We start from the raw sequence: 14,018 nt of genomic DNA, 5'->3' as shown, positions 1-14,018 counted from the left end.
AGTTAGTGGGACAATCAGGACAATGATTGGGTCATCTTTTTTATTTATTTATTTATTTATTTTTTTTTTTTTTTAATTGTATACAAATGGGATACATGTTGTTTCTCTATTTGTACATAGAGTCAAGGCATACCATTTGTGTGATCATATGTTTACATAGGGCAATGATGTTTATTTTTTTTCCCTTCCCCCCCACCCCTTTTAAATCCTAGTTTATTATTATTTTTGGTACCAGGGATTGAACCGAGGGCGCTTTACCACTGAGTCACATCCCCAGCCCTTATTTTTTTTTTAAGTTGTCAATGGACCTGCTAGCACAAAAGGACCTGACCAGAGGCAAACTTCACAGATCAGCCAAAGCCTTTGTAGTTCCAGGAAGGGAACTGCACCTCGGATGGACTCACTCTCCTGGTGGAAAATGAGCCACCACCCAAAGCGGGAGTCTGTGGTTAAATTGGTGACACTGAGAAATGACTTAATTAGTGAGCACGTCAATTTGTGCACTCAGGGATTTGGGGTCTGTTTTACTGGGCGAGATGGGAGGGGGTCTGGGGTCAGCAGCGGTCAGTATCTGGGAAAGGATTTGTTTAGCGAAGGATCAATGCTTGGCCTCTTCCCAGAGACTGTCATTTCAGACCTGATGGATATTTCTTCCCAGGGCCTGCCTTGTCACTGGGAAGGAACGTATTGGGAAAGGATCAATGGATCACCTTCTCTCTCATCCCCTCTCTTCAGGCCACACTATTTTGGGGTTTGTCATTTTCCATATCAAACAGGACTTTATTTTATTTGTTCATTTATATGCAGTGCTGAGCATCAAACCCAGTGCCTCACACATGCTAGACAAGTCACTAAGCTACAACCCCAGCCCCCCAGCCATTTTTAATATTTTATTTAGAGACCGGGTCTCACTGAATTGCTTAGGGCCTCACTAAATTGCTGAGACTGGCTTTGAACTTGTGATCCTCTTGCCTCAGCCTCTCAAGCCACTGGGATTTTAAGCATGCACCACCATGCCCAAATACTAAATCCTCAACTTTTAAGAAGCCCCTGTTACAAATATAAATATACACACATACATACATATATGCATATATATGTGGGTGCACACACATATGTGTTCAAAGTTTTAAGAAAACCACCTGAAAAATCAAAATAAATTAAATTCAAATGACTTTACTGAAGAATATGTAAATCACCTGCAGCTCATTTCATATAATTATATCATCCACATTAAATGCAATATGGGATGTGGGTGCATTTTAACATGCTTGATATTATGTAGGTTAATCTCTGGAAGAAATGGTGTCAGGAGCTTACAAAGGTTTAAAAATAGCTCTGTTGAAGTCAAACAGAATCTAAAATATTGTTCCTGGGTTGGTGTATGGAGAAAGGACAAGGTTTCAAATGGTAAAGGATATTAGAATGTCACATCTGCCTAAAGATCATAGTTGAAATATCCGAAGAGGACTTGGGCATAAATGTTATCATTGGGGTGTCCAATTGGGGCCCAGGTCCTTTGTGTCCCAAACAAGGAACTGAGTAAGACACACAGAAGTAACACACAGAAGCAAAATGCAGATTTATTGAAGGTGAAGGTAAAAGTAGCACTCTGTAAGATAGGGTGGTGTGGGCCAGGCGAGAGAGAGAGAGAGAGAGAGAGAGAGAGAGAGAGAGAGAGAGAGAGAGAAGAGAGAGACTCTCAAGGCTTTGGTGTCTGGACATTCTTGTGTTATATGCTGAACTGCAAGGCGCTCTCTTCCCTGTGCAGACTAGACTGATGACCTTATCCCATTTGCTTCCGCTGATACCTGATGGCATCCTATTAGGATACTGTCCAAATTATAAAGTTATTTTCTTAAATGCAGTGGGGACAGGGAGACAGAATAAAAGGAAAATAATGGATTAGTTAACATCCCTTTTTTCAGGTTACTTCTGTGTAAGGATTAAAGTAGAAGGAACTCCATTATCATGCCAACAGCTGCTGACCTGTTTGTGAAATCTGGCTGAGCTCTCTATAATCCTGATTTCCCAGAAGATCAGATAAACAGCTTAGTTTCAGCTTGCGGTGTGAAATTTTAGCATGAGTGACTCCATTTTGATTTTTTTTTTGACCTGGTCTATGCAGGAACTTAGCCCAAAACAATACCCTTTTGTATGTGTATGTAAGTAATGGGGGATATGGTAAGAGCGGAAGCAGGGATAGTTAAAATCCCAAGCAGTAATCAGACAGATGAGAATAGTGGCAGGGACTAAATGTTTGTGAAATAAATTAAAAACAAAACAAAACAAAAAAAAACCGGCTCCCTGAAATTTGTGTTCATGAAATGAACCAGTGAGGTTTCCAGATCCTTAAGAGGTTTGTAAAAATAATGATAACAGGTCTGCCCTATTTTCAGCATTTTAAAGCAAATATTTACCCACGATATGACTGCACAGATTTTTAGCCAGAGCGGTAGCCACTTATGAAGAACCCTTGTCTTATTCTGATTAAAAGTAAATATTATTGAATACTTTCACTTTGGAGGATAAGTCTCTCAAAACAGGGATTTTACTGGGGCAAACAGTAGATCAAAGATTGGAGACACCCGAATTAAGTGGATTTTGCTCAGAGTAACTGAACATTTGTCAAGACTTCCATGTATTTTCATTTACATAGACTCAGGGAGCAGGTGCTGCTTTAAAAGCGTCTTACACGACTGTGTGCTAGGTGTGAGACCACAGAGGTGTGAGGATCAACACTTTCACGAGAACCGATACTGGATGTAATTTTGGATGCTAGGGAGAAGGAAACTCTCGGTGTCCAGAAAAAGACGACAGTTACACACATTCAACAATAAACCAGGTGTGGGTGTTTCCATTTTCTGCATCATTTTATGGCTAAAATGATGAAAGTGCTATGATATTTTAGATTGGCAGTTGTGAACTAATAGGCCACACTCTGCTTTTTAGGACACCCACAAGATTTGAAGATTTGGGAAATTTTATATCAAAAGTCTGAGTTTGTGGCATTTCAAAAAAGGGGCAGATGAGATGCCAGGGCTGCTGGAGTGCTCCATGTGCCACGGTATCTGCCATGAATCTGCGGCCTCCCTGCGACAGTTCACTATCTTACAAGTGGCCCAATGTGTTCATTTCTGTCATCTGCCCAGTCGGCATTTGAGTCTGTAAACCTGCCTTGGTTGGGATGCTACCTTGGTGACATTGACCAAGAAAAACCCACACATTAATTAATTATGAGCTTTGATAATAACCAGCAAATGTCGATGTTTTCAAAATATGATGGAGACTCAGTGGTAGAGCATGTGCTTCTGTCTGCTGGTATGATTAGGGGCCTGTGGGTCAGAGATGGCCTCGTTCCCTCTCGATAGCTGTTTAGCACATTATATTAATAGTGGCAGCATTTGATGTTGTAGAGGGTGATTCAGCTTTTCCATTCCACTTCTCATGGCAACAACAAACGTTTTCCTTCTGAGTCAGCATTACCTGGATGCTACTGTTGACCCAAATTAGACCATATATTTTCAATTCCGTAAATACCGAGTAATTAAAAAATTTCTCCCTATCGATTGCATAGGTAGGTCACGTCATTAGCCTGTGTTTATAGTTCTGCGATACGTGGGACTGCTCCAAAGCCAGAGGGAGAAACGCAACATTTTCTCAGTTGTGCGAGCATCATTATGTTGTAATGAATAGGTAATATTAAATTGGGCTGATGAGTCATATTACAGTAATTCAATATTTCCCTTGTAAAGTCCCTGAGGTTTACACAAGGAAATCTTTTCTAATAACAAGAGGGGTGTTTCTGAGGTCTGTGTCTCTCAGTGCCTCCGTCTTTATTTACTTGCTATCTGATCCTGGATGAGGTGTTTAACTTTTCTCAGTCAGGATTAAATGAGGCAAGAGATAGATTATGGAAACCTCAGAGAATGGGGTCCCACCACCCCAGAATGCTTCACGCATGCTCATTGCCCGGGCCTTCCTTGACGACCCTAACATTAACCAATCCCAAAGAGTTGTTTTGAACCCAATCAATTCTTTTATTTTAAAGACCAAGTACAGGACAAACTCAGGTTAACAAAGACATTTTTCTTTTATTGCTTGTTTGTTTTTTAAATTTTATTTTATTTTTGTTGGGAACAATTGTATGGCATTCCCAGAGGGCATTTATGGACTAGTTTTAGGGAGCAGGAAGAAAAAAGTTGATTTTTATTCCCTTCTACTTCCAAGACAAGCAAAAGAGATCTTGACACGTTACATAGCAATTCTCTTCTGAACTGGCAGAACATCATAGCTGATGCCTAAAGAAGGTGCTGGAATATATATCCCAATTTTACTCCCACTCTATAATTTAGCTATATCCAGCTTGTTAATCTTATTAATGTAGAATCACAATAGTTAGTTTTCATATGAGTTGAAGTCATGCAATCTTTTTTTTTTTCTTTTTGGAGGGGGGTTGTTGAAAAAAAACTTCACTTTTTAATTGCACCATTTACATCGTTAGCATAAATTCAACAAATATTTAAGTTCTGTCACAAGCATTAGGCATATCCAATGTGCTAGGCATTAGGGATCCCCAAGTGAATACGATCAAACCCACCCTCAGTTTGCTCAAGGTCTAGTAGACAGGTAGCCGTAAATTACAGCTATCACTGCACACCCATTTACTTTGGACAGCGTCCTGTGCCACGCACTTTGCATAATGTGGTGAGTGTCCTATCCAGTGAATAACTGTCAGATGCCTCCCCAGCATCCATATCTCCACCCAACAGCTCCCCCTTTCTGATTGTGGAATTACCCTGGAAGATGCCTCCACTCTTGTCTCAAGGGGTGGAGCACAGGACCACTGTTAAGCCAATCAGCATGGCCACGCCTCCTGTCTACGATGATTGGTTCAGGCATGGCCATGTGACCTGCATCTGTCCAATTAGAGTGACTCTCTAAACTTTCTAGGGAAATGAAGACAAAGTCTGGTTTTCTGATGGCGGGCGGTGAATACAGGTGTAAGTATGGAAGCGCTGGGACCTTCTTCCGTTGTTGCTGCCACAGAAGGCTTGGTGAGAAGAGAGTATGGCGGAGAAAGAATCTTAGAGCAACCCCGATGATTCCAGAACCTTGGGGCCAGCCCAGGTGCCGTGTCTGCCCTACTTAGGGGCATTTCTGTTGCAGGAGCTTGGAAGATTGACTTTTTAAACCGCTGTGAGCTAGGTTTTCAGTTACTGGGATGAGAGCATCTTAAAGGGTACACATGGGCTGGGGAGATAGCTCAGTTGGTAGAGTGCTTGCCTCTCAAGCACAAGGCCCTGGGTTCAATCCCCAGCACCACCAAAAAAAAAAAAAAAAAAAAAAAATCTAAAGGGTACACTATGACCTCATAGTAGATATCACTCCATTTTTATAACAGAAACAAATGTCCTTGTCTTTGACGACTAGACCAGTATGTGGCAAAGCCATGATCTGAGTTGCAGTTGGGTTGACTCTGAAACCTGCGCCCTCTCTGTGATGGCACCTCTGACAGTCCCAAGGCAGTATAATAATTGTTATATCAAAGATATGGTGGTGACAAGTGACTATTCTAAAACAGAGGTGCTCAGATTCATTCAGTCATTCCTACTTTATGATTGATAGGAACTGTGCCAACTCAAATAGATAGTATGACTGTCTTCTGATGCTCGGTCACCGTGTCTCATCACTTTTGTTTGTCTAGTCCAGGCTGTCCTCTCGATTCCATCGCGGGTGGTTATTCCAGGCCCCCATCATTTCTCATGTAGAGACTCACTACCTCAAGTGTGCTCTGTGGGCTAGTAGCCTCAACATGACTTGGGAACATCTGAGACTCTCAGAGCCCCACCCCAGATCATTTGGATGAGAAAGTGCTTTTTAACACCTTAAAATTTGGGAAGCACTGAAGTTATTTTTCCACTGCAATTTCCCAACAACCCTTCCTATCTCTCCACTCCATTACCAGTACCATCTAAGATCTTTCAAACGCACCAACATCTCCATCTTACTTAAATCCTCCAGTGGTTTCTCATGGCCTTCCAAATAGTCTCCAAGGTCCTTAAATCTAGAAGGCAAGCATGACTTTTTCAGCTAGCCAACCTCATTTCTCGCTGGCCCCGTTTTTACCTGTATCCCAGCTTGAGCACATGGGGCCTTAGTGTCACTTAGACTTGGGTTCCATACCAGCTCCAATGTGACTTGGGGATGTTGTTGACCCTCACTGAGACGGTGTCATCTGTAAAACAAAACAAAACAACAAAAAACCAGCCAACCAACTAAACAAACAAAAACCTGGGGTGTGGGGAGGGATCATAGAAGTTACCTGATAGACTTGTGGTGTGCACAGAACCTGGCAGAGAACAGTCATGTGACAACCACTTTCATTGGAGTTCCCAAACTAATTAGAGTTACACATTTGCACCTTTGTTCCTGCTGTCCCCGCTTCCCGGAAACCTTTTACCCTGAGGTAACTCCATCCCTGAAAACCCAGCTCAGATAGCCCCTCTTCCAGGAAACCCCATTGTCACCTTCTCATCTAAACAGGCACTCCTCAGCTTTGGTTCCTCTACCCAGCACTCTTCACAGGTCCTGTTACGTACCTGTGATTCACCAAATGGGGAAATCAGGTTTTAACCATCTCATACGTGAATACATGCAGCCTAACAAAATAATGGCATCCCCAGGGAAATACATATAAGCGCGTTGCTGAAAGCTTTCCATTCCTTCTCATGAGAATAGCCCAGTGTGTGTTTTGTAGAATGTGGTGTTGAGGAGTTAATAGCTGTTATCTGACAAAAGGACTCTGTTTAATGAAGCGTGGGGGACACAGAGTCACACAGGGGCAGACAGTGCTCCGTGTGTCTTCTTCTTTTGTTCCCTCAGGACTGGGGATTGAACCCAGGAATGCTCCACCACTGACATGCCTCCCCAGCCCCTTTCTTTTTATTTTGAGATGAAGTCTCCCTGAGGTGTCCAGGCTGGCCTTGAACTTGTGATCCTCCTGCCTCAGCCTCCGGAATTGCTGGGATCATAGACATGTGCGTCTGGCTGTGCTCAGTAAGCTGCTCACATTCATAACAACTCTCCGGAGGGTGCCGTCTCATGCAGTGGCCACCTGGATCGGCCCACAGCCCCTGCCAACTACTGAATGACACGACTTCTGCATGGCTGAGCCCCAGCATCCAGCAGTGTCTGGCACAGATTCTGACACTGCAGAAAGAGTAGAAGTTAAATGAAAATGGCTTTGTCTAAGGGAGGCAGAACTGGAACCCAAGTCAGTTCAATGGTAGTGGAGAGCCAGGGAGAGATCGGAGGTTAGTAAATTTAGATTTACCTGGGTAATACCAGCAACATCCGTAGGTCAACAAGGGAATTTTCTGACTTGAATGACGGGCAGAAACAAAGTCATCATCAGCTGAGATAGGCAATAGAGAAGACGGGTATTGGAGGAAAGTTATTGAGTCTCAGGTGCTTCTGGGATGCTTATCCTAATGGAGCTAAGCAACATAGATGCACACACCCACCTAGGAGTAGGGATTTGTGAATTTCCAGCACTTTCCATTCCTTTTACTCTTCAGTAAAACCTTCCCCAGAGAGTAACTGCCCTGGTTAGGTGATGATAGAAGATTGAGGAGAAGGAAGTTGAGGCTGTACCTTCATGGTGGATCTGGGTAGGGTGCAAGGACTTATTTTCTGGATGGAGCAGTATTTTGGAGTTTCCAGGAATATCAGCTTGTGCGCAAAGGGATGCTTGTGGATCGATTCCTCCTGAAATATTCTGTGCACATAACCACAGTACGGTAGCAGTTATGTTAGGATATGATTGTTGAAGCTATACAAAAATCAGGGATCACTTAAAGGCACTTCCGTCTGTTTGCAGAGTTCATTTATTTTTTCAATAAACATTTGCTGCTTATCTCCCACCAGGCATTTGCTACTCCAACTTCGATGATTTGAACCAAAAAGAGCATATCTCTGCCATGCGAGCAGCTAGTGTCCACATGTGATCTGTAATCAGTTGTACTCACATGCTCCCTGCTGGCATGACACTTCTGAAGGACTGCCTACTAATATAAACATCAGATGTCTTTTAAACTTTACATACTCTTTGTCTTTTTTTTAAATTTTAATTTATTTTTATTGTAAACAAATGGGATACATGTTGTTTCTGTTTGTACATGGAGTAACAGCATACCATTTGCGAAATCATACATTTACATAGGGTAATGATGCTTGATTCATTCTGTTATTTTTTCCTTCCCCCCCACCCCCACCCCTCTTTTCCCTCTATACAGTCCCTCCTTCCCCCATTCTTGCCCCCCTCCCACCCCCATTATGTGTCATCATCTGCTTATCAGCGAGATCATTCATCCTTTGGTTTTTTGAGATTGGCTTATCTCCCTTAGCATGATATTCTCCAATTTCATCCATTTGCCTGCAAATGCCATAATTTTATTATTCTTTATAGCCGAGTAATATTCCATTGTATATATATATATACACCACAGTTTCTTTATCCATTCATCAATTGAAGGACATCTAGGTTGGTTCCACAGTCTGGCTATTGTGAATTGAGCAGCTATGAACATTGATGTGGCTGTATCTCTGTAGTATGCTGATTTTAAGTCCTTTGGGTATAGGCCAAGGAGTAGGATAGCTGGGTCAAATGGTGGGTCCATTCCAAGTTTTCTAAGGAATCTCCACACTGCTTTCCAGGGTGGCTGCACTAATTTGCAACCCCACCAGCAATGTATGAGTATACCTTTTTCCCCACATCCTCTCCAACACCTATTGTTGCTTGTGTTCTTGATAATCGCCATTCTACTTGGGGTGAGATGGAATCTTAGTGTAGTTCTGATTTGCATTTCTCTTATTACTAGAGATGGTGAACATTTTTTCATATGTTTGTTGATTGCTTGTAGATCTTCTGTGAAGCGTCTGTTCATATCCTTAGCCCATTTGTTGATTGGGTTATTTGTATTCTTGGTGTAGAGTTTTTTGAGTTCTTTATATATTCTGGAAATCAGTGCTCTATCTGAAGTATGAATGGCAAAGATATTCTCCCACTCTGTAGGCTCTCTCTTCACATTGCTGATAGTTTCCTTTGCTGAGAGAAAGCTGTTTAGTTTGAATCTATCCCAGTTATTGATTCTTGCTTTTATTTCTTGTGCTATGGGAGTTCTGTTAAGGAAGTCTGATCCTAAGCCAACAAGTTGAAGATTTGGATCTACTTTTTCTTCTATAAGATGCAGGGTCTCTGGTCTGATTTCAAGGTCCCTGATCCATTGTGAGTTGATTTTTGTGCAGGGTGAGAGATAGGGGTTTAGTTTCATTCTGTTGCATATGGATTTCCAGTTTTCCCAGCACCATTTGTTGAAGAGGCTATCTTTTCTCCATTGCATATTTTTGGCCCCTTTGTCTAGTATGAGAAAATTGTATTTATTTGGGTTTGTGTCCATGTCCTCTATTCTGTACCATTGATCTACTTGTCTATTTTGCTGCCAATACCATGCCATTTTTGTTACTATTGCTTTGTAGTATAGTTGAAGTTCTGGTATTGTGATACCCCCTGTTTCATTCTTCCTGCTAAGGATTGCTTTAGCTATTCTGGGTTTCTTATTCTTCCAGATGAATTTCATGATTGCTTGCTCTATTTCTGTAAGGTACATCATTGGGATTTTAATTGGAATTGCATTGAATCTGTATAGCACTTTTGGTAGTATGGCCATTTTGACAATATTAATTCTGCCTATCCAAGAACATGGGAGATCTTTCCATCTTCTAAGGTCTTCCTCAATTTCTTTCTTCAATGTTTTGAAGTTTTCATTGTAGATCTCTTTTACCTCTTTGGTTAGATTGATTCCCAAGTATTTTATTTTATTTTTTTGAGGCTATTGCAAATGGAGGTGTTTTCCTCATTTCCCTTTCAGATGTTTCATCACTTGCATGTAAAAATGCTTTAGATTTATGCGTGTTGATTTTATAGCCTGATATTTTGCTGAATTCATTGATGAGGTCTAGAAGTTTTCTGGAGGAGTTTTTTGGATCCTCTAAATATAGAATCATGTCATCAGCAAATAGTGACAGCTTAAATTCCTCTTTTCCTATTTGTATCCCTTTAATTTCTTTAGTCTGTCTAATGGCTCTGGCTAGAGTTTCAAGGACAATGTTGAATAGAAGTGGTGAAAGAGGACATCCCTGTCTTGTTCCTGTTTTTAGAGGGAATGGTTTCAGTTTTTCTCCATTAAGAATGATGTTGGTCATGGGCTTAGCACAAATAGCCTTTACAATGTTCAAGTATGTTCCTACTATTCCTATTTTTTCTAGTGTTTTGAGCATGAAAGGGTGTTGTATTTTGTTGAATGCTTTTTCTGCGTCAATTGAAATAACCACATGATTCTTATCCTTAAGTCTATTGACATGATGGATTACATTTATTGATTTACAGATGTTAAAACATCCTTGCATTCCAGGGATGAACCCCACTTGATTGTGGTGCACGATTTTCTTAATATGTTTTTGGATACGGTTTGCCAATATTTTGTTAAGGATCTTTGCATCTACATTCATCAAGGATATTGGTCTAAAATTTTCTTTCCTTGATGTGTCTTTTCCTGGTTTGGGTATGAGGGTGATATTAGCTTCATAGAATGAGTTTGGTAGGGTACCTTCCTTTTCTATTTCCTGGAATACTTTGAGAAGTATTGGAATGAGTTCTTCTTTGAAGGTTTTGTAGAACTCGGCTGAGAATCCGTCTGGTCCTGGGCTTTTCTTGGATGGTAGGTTTTTAATGGCTTCTTCTATTTCATTGTTTGATATTGATTTGTTTAAATTGTGTATGTCTTCCTGGTTCAGTTGGGGAGGAGCTTATGTCTCTAGAAATTTGTCAATGTCTTCGGTATTTTCTATTTTGTTGGAATATAGATTTTCAAAGTAGCTTCTCATTATGTTATGTATCTCAGTGGTGTCTGTTGTGATATTTCCTTTTTCATCACGAATTTTAGTAATTTGAGTTTTCTCTCTCCTTCTCTTTGTTAGTGTGGCTAAGGGTTTGTCTATTTTGCTTACTTTCTCAAAGAACCAACTTTTTGTTTTGTCAATTTTTTGAATTGTTTCTTTTGTTTCAATTTCATTGATTTCAGCTCTGATTTTAATTATTTCCTGTCTTCTACTACTTTTGCTGTTATTCTGCTCTTCTTTTTCTAGGGCTTTGAGCTGTAACGTTAGGTCATTTAGTTGTTGACTTTTCATTCTTTTCTGGAATGCACTCCATGCAATGAATTTTCCTCTTTCATAGTGTCCCAGAGATTTTGATATGTTGTATCATCATTCTTATTGACCTCTAAGAATTTTTTTATCTCCTCCCTGATGTTTTCTGTTATCCATGTTTCATTCAATAGCATATTATTTAGTCTCCAGGTGTTGAGTAATTTCTGTTTTTTATTTTGTCATTGATTTCTACTCTCGGTCCATTATGATCTGATAGAACACAAAGCAGTATCTCTTATTTTTTTGCATTTCCTAAGGGCTGCTTTGTGGCATAATATATGGTCTATTTTTGAGAAGGTTACATGTGCTGCTGAGAAGAAAGTGAATCCGCTCGTTGATGGATGGAATATTCTATATATGTCTATTAAGTCTAGGTTATTGATTGTGTTATTGAGTTCTATGGTTTCTTTGGTTGGTTTTTATTTGGAAGATCTATCTAGTGGTGACAGTGGTGCGTTAAAGTCCCCCAGTATTATTGTGTTGTGGTCTATGTGATTCCTGAAATTGAGAAGGATTTATTTGATGTACAGGGATGCACCATTGTTTGGGGCATAAATATTTACTGTCATTATGTCTTCCTGATTTATGGTTCCCCTAAGCAGTATGAAATGTCTTTCTTTATCCCTTCTGACTAACTTTGGCTTGAAGTCCACTTTATCTGATATAAGGATGGAAACCCCCGCTTTTTTACTGAGTCCATGTGCGTGGTAGGTTTTTTTCCCATCCTTCCATCTTTAATCTGTGTATGTCTTTTTCTATGAGATGAGTCTCTTGCAGGCAGCATATTGTTGGGTCTTTCTTTTTAATCCATTCTGCTGGTCTATGTCTTTTGATTGATGAGTTTAGGCCATTAACATTCAGGGTTATTATTGAGATATGATTTGTATTCCCAGTCATTTGGCTTATTTTTGGTTTTTAAGTTGGCTTGGTTTCTCCTTTGAGTGGTTTTTTGTCTAAGGTAGTTCCTCCCTTTGCTGACCTACATTGTTGTTTTTCATTTCCTCCAATTCTTTTAACTTTTGTTTATCGTGGAATGATTTTATTTCATCTTCAAATCTGAAGGTTAGTTTTGCTGGGTATAGGATTCTTGGTTGGCAACCATGTTCTTTTAGAGCTTGAAATATGTTGTTCCAGGCCCTTCTAGCTTTTAGAGTCTGGGTTGAGAAGTCGGCTGCTATCCGTATTGGTCTCCGCCTATATGTAATCTGATGCTTTTCTCTCGAGGCCTTCAAAATCCTATCTTTATTTTGAATGTTAGGCATTTTCATTATAATGTGCCTTGGTGTGGATCTGATTTTGTGCATTTGGTGTTCTGTAAGCCTCTTGTATTTGATTTTCCATTTCATTCTTCAGCTTTGGGAAATTTTCTGATATTATTTCATTGAATAGGTTGTTCATTCCTTTGGTTTGTATCTCTGTGCCTTCCTCAATCCCAATAATTCTTGAATTTGGTCTTTTCATGCTGTCCCATAGTTCTTGGAGATTCTGTTCATGATTTCTTACCATCTTCTCTGTTTGGGCAACTTTATTTTCAAGATTCAATATTTTGTATTCATTGTCTGAGGTTCTGTCTTCCAAGTGGTCTAGTCTTTTGGTGATGCTTTCCATTGAGTTTTTTATTTGGTTTATTATTTCCTTCATTTCAAGGATTTCTGTTTGGTTTTTTTTTTTGAGAATCTCTATCTCTTTGTTGAAATGATCTTTTGCTTCCTGCAGCTTATTGGTATAAACTTTACATATTCTTTGATTCATCAATTTCATTTCAAGAAATTCATCCTCAGGGAACAAAGAACATCTACAAAACTGTAACTGCTCCTTAGAGTTTTGTTGAAAATCTAAAAAAGTTGGGAATGACCTGTTTGTTCCCTGAACCAAGGAGATTGATCATGAAAATTATTCTGCAATTCCAAGGGCATTGGATGTGTGTGTACGTGTGCTTGCATGATTTTAGAAGCAGCAGGGGAAAAAAAAAAAAAAAACCAGAAAAGTAGGGGGAAAAAAACCAGTAAAGATAGTTTTTGTAATAATCTAGGCCAGAAACGATGTGAAGTGGAGCTAAAGGAAGAGAGTGGGAATGCGGAAGTTGGATGGGACATTTCCAGGTACAATCAGTAGGACGCGTTGACTGACTATGTGGGACTTGGAGAATTAAGCCGTGGGGATGGCTGAGATTTCTAGTTCACGTTGGAGCAGGTGTGGGGGGAAATCAAGTGAGTCTCGTCCTGACCCTGTGCAGGGTGAGGCTGTGAACTCCTGCTCTGGGTGTTGCCATGGTGATTCCTGTGAGTTGGGGTGAGAGTTCGGCCTTTGGGGTGGCAGGCTAAGCCTGAATCCTGGTCCTGCCAGGATTTACTGGGCCCCTCTGAGCTGCAGGGCACAGCTGAGAGTAGGCAGCTGAGACAGGCAGCGTCTCCGCAGGCCTGGGGATGTCCTCAGCCCACTCCCCGTCTGAGTGTGCGTGTGGCCTGGCTTCCCCGGGAGTGCCGTGGCCCAGCACGGCCAGCACTTGATGCCACTGCTCGAGCACTCCAGGCACAAGTGGCAGCTCCCCGCCCTCTTGACGGAAGCCAGGGTTCAGGGCCTCAGACTTGGGTTTCTCTCACAAGCCTCCTTAAAGAGCAAGGTATACTGCGCTTTCTCAACTCCAGCTCCGCTTGATCTTCCAAACCCGTTTCCATCTTCTATCCATTTCCCCAGGATGGCTGGGTGTTTCTGAGACCCTTCTGGATATTTCTGAGAGGTAGATG

The 14,018-nt window shown here is 40.9% G+C and overlaps 1 non-coding gene across 1 annotated transcript; it reads left to right on the top strand.

Annotated features, from left to right (window-relative positions):
- Positions 1-5,255: 5,255 nt before the first annotated feature.
- Positions 5,256-5,328, top strand: Trnae-cuc (transfer RNA glutamic acid (anticodon CUC)). Its single transcript has one exon. It is a non-coding gene; the product is annotated as a tRNA-Glu (tRNA).
- Positions 5,329-14,018: the final 8,690 nt, after the last annotated feature.

Source organism: Sciurus carolinensis, chromosome 18 (assembly GCF_902686445.1).
Source record: "Sciurus carolinensis chromosome 18, mSciCar1.2, whole genome shotgun sequence".
Taxonomy (NCBI): domain Eukaryota; kingdom Metazoa; phylum Chordata; class Mammalia; order Rodentia; family Sciuridae; genus Sciurus; species Sciurus carolinensis.
This window is presented reverse-complemented; position numbering and strand designations above follow the sequence as displayed.